The sequence below is a fragment of the Geospiza fortis genome, unplaced genomic scaffold, assembly GCF_000277835.1.
Source record: "Geospiza fortis unplaced genomic scaffold, GeoFor_1.0 scaffold1, whole genome shotgun sequence".
NCBI classification, from domain to species: domain Eukaryota; kingdom Metazoa; phylum Chordata; class Aves; order Passeriformes; family Thraupidae; genus Geospiza; species Geospiza fortis.
In genome coordinates, this window is record NW_005054320.1 from 3,236,461 (window position 1) to 3,250,769 (window position 14,309).

Here is a 14,309-nt window from a genome sequence, read left to right on the forward strand (position 1 = left end):
GGAAATCCCAGGCAGAACAGTTGGGTGACAGACACACCTCAGACCACAGGGGAAGTCCTGTCAGGAGCCAGGGGAGCAGACCCTTGCCCTCAGACTCACATCCACATCATGCCTCTCAAATTGCACACTAGGTCAGTCTCACTTTGGTAACAAAGGTCACGCCTACCTTTCAGTCTTTATGAAGAACAACACTGCAGATGTTGACAGTTGTGGGATCTCGATGATCCCACTAGCTCAGCAAAGGAAACACCAGTGCAGCAGTGAAGGTTACAGACTGAAGTGTAGGCTCACCAGATTTTAAGGAACCTGCCAGAGGCAGATGGTTATATAGTTATGAAAGGGGAGCATTGTAAATTAAAACCACATTCTACAAACTCCTTCCTTGTTTAGACATATGCACCCTGACTATTTACTAAACACATGACACATCTTTACATTTCATCATCTGCATCAGCTCTGAAATATTTTGTGTTTGCTTTTGCTTTAATAAAAATAAACAGGAATCTTCACACCTGGTGTTCACATTTAAAGTCACAACACAGATATAGAACCACTCATGAACTGGGAAAGGGACACTTGATATTTGAATTATGGGTTCCCATAACATTTCATTCCTTCGGTTAATGCATTTCTTTGAACTCCTCTGTCCTAAGTGCACAGGATATATGAGCATATCAACACTTTCATGACAGCCCAAATCACCCACTTTCCATTGCACCAGATTGACATGTCATGGAGAGTGTGATTAGGAGGTCATCAGAGTACACAAAGCACCAGATTAAAGCTCAAAACCAAGACATATTTGCTCCTTGGGTTATTAAAAAAGATCAGCAGAGGAAAAAAAGCCCTGTTGTAATTGAAAAATATGAGGCTTAATATATTGTTAAAAAGCCTTCTGTGCAAGGCTGTTGGGAATTTTTTTAAGCCAACAGTATGGTATCTTTTGATAGTGAAAATATGCATTTATTATAATGTGGCTCCTACTTAGGCTGGCATCAGGTTGACAGACCAGCACCACTTGTTGATGCACTAAACTCTTAAAAGAGAAAGCAATGGGGGTGGGGATGGGAGGGGAGGAGGGGGGGATGCAAGCAGGAGGATGAATGTTTTCCTAAGTCTGAGATCTTTTTGATTCTGCCTGCAGATCAAACTGCTGATTATGTTACAAAACAGAAGATAATTCTTTGGATCACCCTATTTCTCTCAACTTTAGCCCACTACAATCCAAAGTCTGCTTTTTTACACACAGGAATCCGAGTCTGCCAGTCTGCTATCCTTTCTGAGAAAATCCATCAGAAAGAAGGGAAGCAGGCAAGCTATCATCATATCCCACTGATGTCCAGGAAATGCCAGCCTAGCAGCTGTCACAACAAAGGAACTTCAAAGTCACAGCACAAAAACTAACAATTGCCCTTACTAACACTGTATCATTAATGAAAAACTTTGTAAGAACAAGAAACAGCTTAAGAAGGAAAAAGAATAATAACAAAATAAAATTTTTAAAAGGGGGAGGCAGAGGAGTATTTCGTTGTTTATTCCCCCCCCCCCCTTTTTGAAGGAGAGATCCAAACGCCTACATTCTCCATAATGTCCTTGATTAAATTCTTCAAGAAAGTTATCATTCATGCCACCTCTAACCTTATGTCTTCTTACTTAAAATTTTCAAGGAAAAATGCTTCCATCATGTCCTTGGTGCAAGAACTCAAGGATGTGCCTTTCTCATGAGCTCAGAAAATCTTAAAACCCCTTGTCTCCTTGGATGAAGTAAACAGATGTCTGCCAAACACTTAGGTTTACACAACATTTCTTCTCCCTTATTTTTTTTAAAAAGGCTTTTTAGAAAGCACTTCATATTTTGAGAACACTGGATGCTTTCTTTCCATTTTTTAGTATTTTTGGCAAAGTACGTTTTTGATTATTTAAAGATAATCTCTATTCTAAATTGCATCTGACTCACATAACCTCCATACTTTAGAAACCACAATAAAAGTGCCATATATTAGCTATAAATGAATAGGGAGTGAGTCAGTGAATAGTTAAGGACATTCCATGAAAATGCATGAACTGCATACTAAGTTTTTAGAAAAATATTCCATTTAACTTTTAGAATTAGCAGTATAGATTAGCTGGAACAAAGAAAATACTGGGGTTTTTTTAATCCCAGATGCAATGTGCTTTATTTTCCTTATGTTCCTTTGTCTACTGTACAAAGAAACCTGTAGTGAAGTGACAGAAACAGTGGTGTTTTCAGAGAAAAAATAGTCACCACTTCTACATACCAAAGGATTCCTGTAATTCTGGGGGGTTTTTAACTCTTTCACTGGGAATACCTAATTTTTTGGCCTTTGCAAGGCCATCTTACAACATCAACTTACAGAAATTACTTCAGGGAAATCGCATGTTTTCCTCTAGCTACTGAGTTCAAGTGGGCTTAAGTTCAGTGCTTTGAGTATTAAAGAAAAAGAAGCAAAAAAGCTGATACTTCTCCTTGTTAAGGCTTGTATTCTCAGCAATGTCTTCACACTGAGTATAAGAAGAAGTTCATTAAATACCATTTTCCCTGCACCATCATGCTTGCAGATCCAAACACTGGGGAGTCATGCCCCTTCTGCATGCATCCCAGATCCAGTAGGCATGGTATAAATAACTACATAAAAATCCTAAGTAGGGGACATGAGACAAACGGAATTCTTACAGCACAGGGTTATAGTTACAGTCATTATAGTAACTGCCATTCTATGAAACCCATAGCTACTGTCTGAAGAACAAGTGTTTTCAAGATCAAAATCTGACAGAGGTAAAACATTTACTACAGATGAACCTAAGACAAAGGAACTCCATTGTAACTTCCAAGCAACAAAAGCTGGCTGGACTATAATCTGAGAAAGAACTCCAAACATGACGTGAAAACATATCCAGGATAGGGCCTTAGCTATCCTGACAGACATAATTCACTTCCAGAAAAACCACATAGGTGCTGAGCATGCTGGAGCACAAAGCTAGGGAAAAAAAAACAACAAACTCCCTGTGGTAAGTAAGGAAATGCTCAGTGGGCCCAGGTGTACTAAACTCAAAGGCATGCAATATTCTTTCCTACCGCCTTTCTTGACTTAGGCTGCACTAAGTGTTTGGATGGAGAATGAAGGTTGAGTTCCTACAAAATTATCCAGCCACATCTCAGCTATCCCCCTGGAACGAACAAGTAGGCAGTCGGGGACACCCAAAAATTGACAGATGATAATATTATTGATTAGTTATTAATTCAACATTGAAACATGGACAGTGAAGAGAAGAGGCTCTTGCAGCCAGTATTCTGCAGACACAAATTAAGGTCATGCAGAGCTCTGGGGACAGACCACATGCTAACCCCAAAGCCTGTGTTGGTGGAATCTCACCTTATTTCAACCCCTGCTCATCTGTCACTACCACACAGGGCAAGTTCAGGGTTCAAAAGACAGTCCACCCACCTATACCTTTGGCTCCCAGCAACATTAAGCAATCGTGTCTATTAAATGACAGTTTGGGACAGCAGCTCTTTGAGCCGAGTAACTAAATAAAGAACCCCCAGGCAGGCTACTAGTAACAAATCTTAAATCAGCAGCCATTTTCTAAACATGATAAAATAAGGATTTCCTCAAATGAGACTGGTGTGGGAGATCCTAAATGCCTTCCTACTTAATCCCCATAGGAAAAAAGAAAAGGTGTTCACCTACACAGGTACTGCAAATCTTTTCACCTCTTCTCCAATGGAGATGTACCCTCCCCTGATATCTCTGCCAATAAAACGAGAAGGAGGAGCGAAACTTAATGAGATATAAAAATATAACTGGATTCCTTTTTGTATCATTTGCTGGTTTTATTTTTGGACTGTTTACCCACTGAGGTGACATGATCTGTAGCAACACAGCATAACCCCAAAACCCAGTATCCCTCTCGGCAGCACTTGCTCTGGTGCACCCAGGCTGAAGGTACACAACGGCTGATGGTGCACAAGCAGATCATCCACACTCAGAACATGAAACAACTGACAGAAGGATAAAATAATTCTTATTCTTGAGGTTTTAGACTGTAGATGGCCACATGTGCCAGACAGCTAAGGATGGAAAGGCTCTTCCCTGGAGTATGACTGCAGCAGACAACCCAGCATTTTCAGCTGGGAAGATATCAGCTCTAGTGAACCTAAGGAAAACAGCAACTGCTTTCTAGCATGTAACTTTTTCAAAGACATTTCTCAATAGCAGAAGAACTAAATAGGTCACAGCAACACCTCACCTGCTGTCAGCAAAGACTGTAATGGTTTCCTGGAACAAATCTCTTCTGTAATTGAAAATGGCCCATCCCTTCAGCCTTCCCTCGACAGCCTTCCTCTGTGACCTCTGTCTTACAAAACAGTCTCCTGTTTTGCCCAACCAGGTACATTTACAAAGCAGAACAATGTGCTTTTATGAAATCAAAATCCCCAGTCTAGCACACTGAGGACATTTCAAAACAAATCTGGCTCACCTGGTGCAGTTCTCCCTTCCTCTTCCAGCAGTTTAAAGTCTAAAAATTACTGAAGTTGGGCGTGCTCCCAGATTTCTATCTGGAGTACTATAAAGAATGGCATTTGGTTTGCTTTCTCCTGTACATACCTGTGAAGTAGGACCTCCTTATATTCAGCCACTCCAGAACCGAAATATTACAGTAACCTAATATCACACAAGCTTAAGGGCCTAGCCCTGATGTTTGCTCAGAGTTGTCCAGTGAATTCAAAGCTGCAAACACAAACTCATTCTATGCACAGAAAACCCTTTAACAGAGCTACTGCTTCCCAGTGAGTTACAGTATGCATGCAATGCTGGGTGCTGCTCTGAAGTTGGAAGCAAGCACTATTTATACTGCAACAGAGAGCAAGTTTGGTCTTAACAGGAGGCATGCCAGCTTCCCAAGCTGGCATGCAGGATGGTTTTGCACACAGGAAAATAAAAATGAGGAACAGAGGGCAGAGGGGGGAGCAAGAACTGTAGTCCTCACTCCTTCTGTCTGTATCTGTTACGAGTGCAAAACCAGCTGTAAACAGTAAAGAAGTCCCTATTTAGCAAAAATGGCATCCCAATTATATAGCGGTCATGACAGTTTAATATTTTTAGACTTAAATTAGTCCACTACAATTCACTAGAACCCCCTAACTAAACTAAACATACAGTCTAAATTTCTAGCTTTTATCAGAATGAATAAGTACATGTTGATGACTCTTGAGTTGCAGGGAAAAGTCTATGAAAAAAACAGTTTTTAATGTGATTGCACCAGCTTATAGAGATGAAAGAAGAGGATAAAAGGAAAAAGAAAACACCTAACATGTCATGTTAATCCTTTGCCAGGATATTCCAAAATGCTATTTTTCATTACATTTCCTTGAGTCTCCTGCATATATTCTGCTAGTGACAGCTTTATTGTGCTAGGCTTATCAAGTGGCTAGGTGCACGTACAGCCGTACGATGGAAAAAGGGCTTCTTCATGAGAAGAGCAGCTGAGGGCAGCTTCCTGCCACCAGAATGAACCCTCCATGCTGCAGCTCATCCTGCAGGAGCCCTTGAGAAAGCCCCACTTGGATGGTTCACACAGGTGAACCCGCCTGCCCAGAGTCCAGCAGCCACCACTGAAGCATCACTTGGTCTTGGCAGCTCTCAGAAACGGGTGGCACCAGACTGGAGAGCTTTTGTATGCTCTTGTGTGGGATCTCTGGGCTATGTGAGACTGTAGGCTTTTTACCACCTTCGTGCAGAATACACTCCAGAACTTCAGCTCATACAAGTCTCAGGAAGTTTTTCATGATTCATGCTGAAATTTTTCCTTGCTGAGTTTTACCCCTTTGAACATTTTAAAATAATTCCTTTTTTGTCTTAATATTTTACACCCTTCAAATACTTGTAGATTGTTATCATATGTCTTAGTCATCATTTAGTCCAAACTGTACATATTAAAATCTTGTAATCTTTGCTCATATTTCAATCTCTTCAGCCTCTTAACTTCTGTTGCTCTTCTCTGAATTCTCCACTAAATTCTTGACAAGTTTTTGGCAACAGAGTGGCCAGAATAATAGTGTCATGGACACCTTACGGCTGTACAGAGATGAAGAGGGAAACTTGTGCAACACCAAAATGACATTAGCTCTTCCCCAAAAATCAACAAATATGTCTAATCTGTTGTTCAGGATCACTTATTTTTAGTGGCTGCATCATGAAATACTCTGAAATACAAGTACAAATATCCACCTAAAAATACTAACTCAGAGACAAGAGTTTAGTATACTCAAACCTGTGCTCAATTAGTCTTCATGTCATCCATGAGGAAGGTGACATGGAACTGCATTTACCTGCAATACTCAAGAGCAAATGGCTGAAGGGAGGTCTCAAAAGACAGGACACACAGAAAAGGGACCACAAAGAAACAAAGAATCCAAACAGTTTCTTCACCAGAAACCAAACTAAGGAGCAAATTATAATCAAAGATTCAGGAGACAAAGCAACATTTAAAAAAGGAAATATTTTAAAATAGATACAACTCTTCCAAACTCTGGAAAATTAAAGCATACAAAATCTCTGCAAAATAAGAGAAAGCATGGCAGCTTTCTGTGGTGTATATTGGGACTGTAGAAATATTCTTCAGGTAAATCTCATCAGACATGGGACCAAGATGCATATAATCTAACCATTATCTTCCTAAAAGTTAGATATCTAACTGAAGCAACCATAATCATCTCCAGAGAGCCATTAATCCCATCCTAAAACTGTAATATATTTAGGATGAATAGCTCTCTAGAGGTATTTCTCCTCCTCTCCACTGACAACAGAGGGAGACTAAATAGCTGTCTTGACTGTATTTTCCTTGAAGATGACTAAAGTTAAGTAACCTGTACCCAAACATCATTTATAGCAGCTGGTCTCTAAAGGATTTAATGTAAGCAATCAGGTTGTGCAAGCATTTTAAATATTATTTTCTCTGGAATTTTCCAATTATTCGGTATTATAGAGCAAGCAATCAACTAACTAACTAACAAAAAAAAAAAAAAAAAAAAAAAAAAAGAAAAAAAAAAAAAAAAAAAAGGGAAAAACTTAAAGATTCGTATTCAGATGTCCTCCCAACTTTCCAAGTGCTAAATCAAAGACTACTGAATATCTGCTTGCATGGAAGATTTCCTTCCATAAAAGCCTGTGAACATTTGTAGCAACATGACAGGTTCAGGATGACAGAAATCTATCACTGCCTTTAGAGGAAGGGTTCAAATGCTCTGAAGTGGCTATTAAGTGACTAAAGTTTGGGAAAGAGCATTCAACTTTCATCTGGTTCATAAAAGGCTGAATCAGAAAATGAACATGAACAAAGTTACTCAATAGAGAAGACTCACACAAAACTGGGACAGAAATCAGGCAAAAAAATTAAGTTTTAGAGGACAATTATAGGAAACCATATGGTTGCAATGGCACTGATCTGCAAAACTTCCAAAAACTTCCAAAAAATTATGTCTGAGGAAAAGTGAGAGAAGAAGAGCGAGTCTAGTAAGACTTAGCTGACACAAGAAAACATAAACACTTGCCACAAGGAATGTGCAAGCTAAGAGAAAGGAAATTAATTTTAAAGAAGAAAAGAAGGAGAAGTTTAAAAAGAAAATTGAAACCAGAAACATAAGAAATATAATATATTGATAATAGAAACCACTTTTAGGTTGGTAAATTCAGATTACAAAGGAATTGTGGCTTTTAAGTGAGGTCAGGGTACTCTTCTGAACATTCCAATTCAGAAATTCAGAGAGGCAACACAGGAAGAAGGCACAACAAACAGACCATAAGGAATAATAATAAAAAAAAATCTACAAAAAAACTACCTGAGAGGTATCAGGGCTCAGAATGACTACCATTTTCTAGAAGCAAGGCTGAAGGAATCACTGTTCCTCATTGTCCTCACAGCAGAGGCAGGGATCAGGCAAGGACACAAGGACTAGAGATAACTGCATCCCACATGGATACAACCAGCACCTCTAAGGAGAGATTTTACTTATCTGACCATGGGAAATGTGGTTAAGGACAAGAGGACATTCACCTCTAATAAAACGAGGAAAATGCCTGGGCACTAACTTGCCAACCTACTGGAAGGTCTTTTAAAGGACTAAAAGGGGCATGTGGGAAAAAAAATCCAACAGCTAAGTATAAACAATGATTTGTAATGAAATATAACAACAGCAACAACAACAATGATAATAATGTAATATAGGAATATTAAAAGCACAGGCTGTCCTAATAAAGACAAAATAAAGAGAATAGCAGGGTTTTAACATCACTAAAGTACAAGCTCTTTACTGCTACCAAGACAGGAAAAAAATCCTGAAGCAAACAGGGTATCAGAATATGTAAGTAGAAAAATTACACAAACATGTAGAGACAAAATCATAATGGTTCAAAGCACAAAATTAACAAGGAACGTCAAGAATAGCAAGAAACCATTCTATTAGCACATTTAGGTAGATGAGGAAAAATGTGGCTCTGTTAATCAATGTAGAGGAAGTTAAACTGACAGATGATGTGAGTAGGCTGAAATGCTTAACACCTTTTTTTACCACCATTCATTCAAAACCTCAAGTGGAGAGACATGGATAATTCTTCTCGAACTTAATAACCACAAAGAGGGGTATGGTCTTACTCCAGATGAAATGGCAAAAAAAATAGAGAGTACTAAGCTAAGTTAAATATTTTTCAAGTCATTTGTATATGAATTCATCCTGGTCTCCTTAAGAAATTATCTGAAGCAGACTTTGTGACTTTGTAGAACACAACAAAACACTCAAAGAATAAATCTAGTACCTATCATGCAAAGAGGGAAGAGAAAAAAAAAAAGGAGAATGGGGAAATTCCAGACCACACAATTTAAGCTTAATTCCCAGAAAAACTAGTGAACAATGAATCAAACCAGCTTTAAAGCACCTAAGTATAAAAGATGAGTAACACTCAACACTGATTTAAGAACAAACCATGCCGAAACAGCCTAATTTCCTTCTCAACAGGAAAAGAAACCTCATAGAAAGCAAATGTCACATACCTTGACTTTATTTTGGCCTTTGACATCTTATATATTTTTCTGTGCAAACTAGGAGCAAAACAAGCATATCCATGGTATCACACAAAGGGAAATCTATTTTGGGGAAGGGAATCCACGCAGTAATTATCAAAATACAAGAATGCATCAGCTGGGTTTCTGCCCTAAGTTTTGTTCTATTTGACATTTTTATTAATAACCTAGATGATGGAATAGAAAACATTTTTATTAAACCTGTAGAAAAAGGAACCTAGGAGGGCAATGAGTGGCTGAATAAAATTCAAAATTACCTTGGCAAATAAAAGAAATCTCAAGAGGCACTGGATGAGATTCAACAGGACTACAGGTAATGTACCTGGGCAGAAATCATTAATGACATTAATACAAGATGGTGATAACTGAGCAGGCAGCAGCTTTTCAGAAAAGGATTTTGAGTTCCTGCAAATTATAAGCTTTATATACGTTAGCAATATTTGACAAACAAGGAGTAAATAATCTTTTTAAGGTTTGTAACTCCAAGGACAGAAGTGATCTTTCCGCTCTATACAATTTGGGCAAGTTTCAGGATGTAAGAAGACAAATTATGGGTTGTGCTTTTGAATTAGATGTGAAGCATCCACTAAAAAAACCCTATATTAGAGACTAACAGAGTCTTTACAACAGAATCCAATGCCTGCTAGACCTTTCCACTAGCCTGATGCCAGCAACAAGTCTCACCAAAGTAGCAGCAGAAAATTGAAAAATATTGGTCATCTGCTCACTATCAGGCAAAGAAAAAGGAATAAAAGTTATGAAACTCCTTGAAAGCAGCAGCAAAGGTAGAGTGCTGGAAATCAATTGCAGCAGGGTACAGTATTCTGGATTTTTAACAAAAACTTGACAAATTTGTTAGCACATTCATCAAGACTGTACTACTGTATTAAGAGAGCAGAAAATCTAATAAGTGGGCCTCAACTCCATTTACTTTCAATGTTTTCAAACTCTTCCAAAAGCAATGAAGTTTCTTGGTACCAACACATTGGTAATGACATCTCCCAGTTCTTCGCTGAACCCCAAGTGTGCACAGGTGGAGACATGTCTGTACTGTTCCTTCTTTCCCTTCAAAACAGACTTCTACACCCTGTCACCTTCCCATCCTTCTAATGCACATTCTACTTACAGCAGCTATTTACATAAATCACTGTCCACGCCCTTCTGCCATGGCTAATCCCATGGCACTGGTCCCTGCTTCATTCCCTCCCTGCCTTCCTCACTGCCTCAAAACCCCCTCCTCTTACCCTAATCCCACTCCCTGCTCTGTTCCCCGCAGCCCCTGCCCCATTGCCTGGGTTCTCCTCCCCTGCCATGAGGAGAAGGTGCAGACCCTGCCAGGGTCAGTGTTTTGGCAGCAGCTCTGGGGTGGAGCAGGCTGGGTTACCACCACCAAGAGAACCAAGTCTCCACGTGCCACATTGCCTGAAGCACTTCTCAGATGTTCGGGGCAAATACCTGAGGAAGAATGTTTATCATGTGGTCAGATAAGAATCTTGGCAGGAGGGCTGGGAGCTTCTAGCTGTTTGAGTGGCTCAAATGTCTCAATGGATTGCTCCAGTCTGTGGCAAATATAATGAAAGAACACTGCAGAGACATGATTTCCCAAGTCAGACTTCATAGCTTTTTGCCTGCCTAGAAGACAGGCACCTCAGCTGTCCCAATGTATAAAACTTCACACAGCAGTTCGTGTTACCTGGGCTGTCACTCCAGACAAAATGCCTGCTGGCACACAGATCTCCCTGAGCTCAGGACTTCACTTGGAGGCACAAAACCCTGCAGATACTGCTAAGCACCATGGTGTCTGATTCGCAGATCACACACAGAAGACACAGCTGGCCAGCAGGGTGGTCTGATGCATCTCAAATCCAGAGACCCTGAGCAGAAGAGATGCTGCTGTGCTGCTTCTGCCAACACGTGGATTGCACACAGCATGGCTGAGAGGTGTAATGCACACAAGTGACCCCACGGGCAAGTCCCAAACCTCCCAGTGCCCTGCAGATCTGAAAGGCCTTCACATAAAAGAACACAAAGACTCTTCCCATTGCTTAAAGTCCACCTACTTGACAGGGAGCTATAAAATAACAATGACAATGTCTCAAAGAGATGGAAATACATAGTACCGATTGCCTCAGGAAACACAGGAAGTTTGCAGTTCTTTCTGATAACAAACACAGGCATAGGTATAAAGACCTGTTCCTACTAATGGGGTGGCAGAACAGTTTGGAGAATGAGAACAAGATTAAGTTTTAACATTTTTTTAAGAAATTGAACCATTACTCAAACTCATTATTCAAATACTTATACATTCAGCCTTTTCCCAAATGCATTAGTAGTAAACACAGGCATAAGTGTAGGACTAAGCACACATATAAACTACTCTGTGTATTTCTGTGATGACTGCAGCTAACCCTGAAGCCACTGAAATTCTGCTAATGATAAGACACATGTCCACATTATAACAAAACTGAGATACCAGGAAGCAAATCCATGCCATTGTGATTCATGTTTCTGACACTGTCTAGTTGCTCAGTGCTGTCTGCTTCTACATTATTTGAAGCCTCAAATATCCAAACTGCTTTCCCAATATCCACATATAAAATTTCAGAAAAATGAAGCCATTTCCTTTCATGTGTGAATCAACCTGTAGATTGCATGATATCTAGTGCAAATTAACAGTGAGATGAAGAGCTTATTAAAAATAAACAAACAAAAAAATCTCTTTCATGTGCCTGAGTATGAATATCCATTACTAAGTCAGACAGAACTCAAACTGATCGAAAACGTGCACAGTTCAAAGACTTGGCCAAATTTGCCAGGACAGAGTAAGGTAGGAACTTCCTCCATGGCTAGATTTTTCCAGTCTTGTTCATGAGAAGGCTTTTCCTTGCCTACCTCAAAAGTGTTTGTTACTTTCAGAAGCTGAGGCGACCAAAGCATGCGCACAACTTGATTTATTGAATAGTTCCTGCCTTCCTACAGACAGCCATACTTATTACTTTCATGTAAATATCACACTCTGCAATTACACAACTTCTTAAAACAACATTTTTGGCAGAAATGTCATGCCATTTATCTGGAATTTCTAAGCTCCTTAGACCAAAGAGCCTTCTGGCCAACTATTATCTAAAATTGCTCTTGTAAGTGCATACACCAGTAGAAGTTCTTTGCGTCCAGCAGCTTCAGCAGGTGCTTCTGGGCATGAAGAACTTTGGTAGAAAAGTGGCTACTTATCTAGAAACATAAATACGGAATTGGGCAAGCAGGTTGAGATAATTAGTTCTTTCAGAGCTTAAGTCTTGACAGTTTTAGGACGTATGTTTTCATATAAAAAAATCTCAGAGCAGTTAGCATACTTGAACAAACACCTCCTCTTTGATGCTAGCAGGGGACTATCTCCAGTGAAGCTTTCAAGTTGATTACTTACTTTCTGTACTAGCCTGATCGAACTAGACCCTACAGATATTTTCAAAACCCATCCTTATGCAGAGAGTTTTCACTGTGCAAATCCAATGTTGTTTAGCATGGAGATTTTATCAACTAATTTACAATTATTCATTAATTATGAAATTTATGAATTAACAGGGCTTTAACCTTATATGCGTACTGATGAACAAAGTCAAATTAAATAGCTGTAATACAAGTAAGGTTGGCAAACGTACTCTAAAAGATTCTTCAGAGCACAATCTCAACATACAATTATGAGCTCCTGTTTGCACACTGTGCATAGGACTCTTTAAGAGAGAATGAGTTTCTCCCAAGCAGCTTGTCATTACTGTGCTCCCACCATATTCTGTTCTGTCATCACAACCAAACCAACCTATCCCAAAACCCTCTTTCTCATCTTTGAACTACACTGGAGTAGTCAAATACAAGTAAAGCACAAACAGAACTTGTGAATACACTTGCTTTTCTTGTAATAATTCTAGAATTCATTGCAAATACACAGTATTTGGTATGTTTTGGTACCAAATACACAACCTTTGGTATGTTATACATTGGAATTTTTTATGTATGAACTGCCTGTAACAGAAAGCCATCCTCAGTATCTGTGGACCCTTCAAGAACTGCACAGGAAAATAACAGTGTCCAAGGAGAGGGAGGGCAATCAGTACTGCTCTGTCAACAACAGTGCAATAGTTGGCATTATGATATTTCCCTCAAAGCAAACAAACTATTGAAATTTGTTTTGTTTCAGATCCCCAGTACAGAATTAATTGCTTGGGACAGTTTATCTACCTCTTAAGCCAAGCCTGCATGGGGACATTGAGAATGTTAAGGCAAATCAACTACAGGTTTGACACCAATGTGCACACATTTAATTGTCTTGAAGCTGTGAGTAGATGCTCTAATTCAACAGCAAAGCTCCCTGTAGCTCCTTATTCAGTTAAACTAGATTGGTCTAAGACTAATTTACTCCTGAATTAAAGCAGTCCCCCAAGGACTCAGCACAACTCATTTTTGCATACTAACTTCATGCACTTAACCAATTTGCCTCAGCTGTTCCTGAGCTCCCCAAGCCTTATGGAGTTTTCAGCCCACAGTTGAAGGGAGGTCGGTTACTTCATTTCCAATGCTGGGAACACCAAACTGAGTGTTTTCCTCAACATGTTACTTCCAGAACACAGAAGAAACCAACCAAATTTAAAGAGAAATTCCCTGCATTACTTAGCTGCTGCCTGTTCCAAGGTGACAATCCATTGGATTTGGAGTCAATAATTACCTTGTTCCTCTATTCTCAGTCTTCAACTTTGTGGAAGCCAGTTCTTAAAAACTGGCATGTTCACACATACACAAAAAACCCCAGAAACAGACAATGAAAATAATGCAGGTGGACACTGATTCCAAAGCTGGATTTGAACTGTCACATCATCTTCTTCAGAGGCTTCAAGCTATGTTGAAGCCATGATTTACTGATACTGGTTTTGTTCCTCATGATTTCGAAATGGCAACCATATCACCATGTTCTACTGTTTCTTGTCCCAACCACTGCTGAGGTACCTCAGCACTCTCTGGGAATGAATCATATCCCATTAATTCAATACTATTTCAGTTCAATACTAATCCTAAACTGGGGTTGATATTTCTCAAAATACTCTAATAAAATCACCTATAGAAAGGATTGATTCTTTTTAAAACAAATTAGTTGCTTCCTTACTGTGAAAGCTCAGACTGCCATTTTATTTAGGTCAAAAGGTAAAGCACTTCTC

General features: G+C 39.4%; 1 protein-coding gene across 4 annotated transcripts in view; it reads right to left on the reverse strand.

Annotated features, from left to right (window-relative positions):
* Positions 1-14,309, reverse strand: part of ZBTB20 (zinc finger and BTB domain containing 20) — a 444,040-nt gene that overhangs the window by 413,163 nt on the left and 16,568 nt on the right. Inside the window, exon 1 of one of the 4 annotated variants that reach the window (XM_031056599.1) lies at positions 167-306. The exons of the other annotated variants lie outside the window; for them this stretch is intronic. The gene's annotated coding sequence lies outside the window, so the exon portion shown is untranslated. Of the gene's footprint in view, positions 1-166; positions 307-14,309 lie in introns of those variants that run through there. 4 annotated transcript variants of the gene reach the window in all.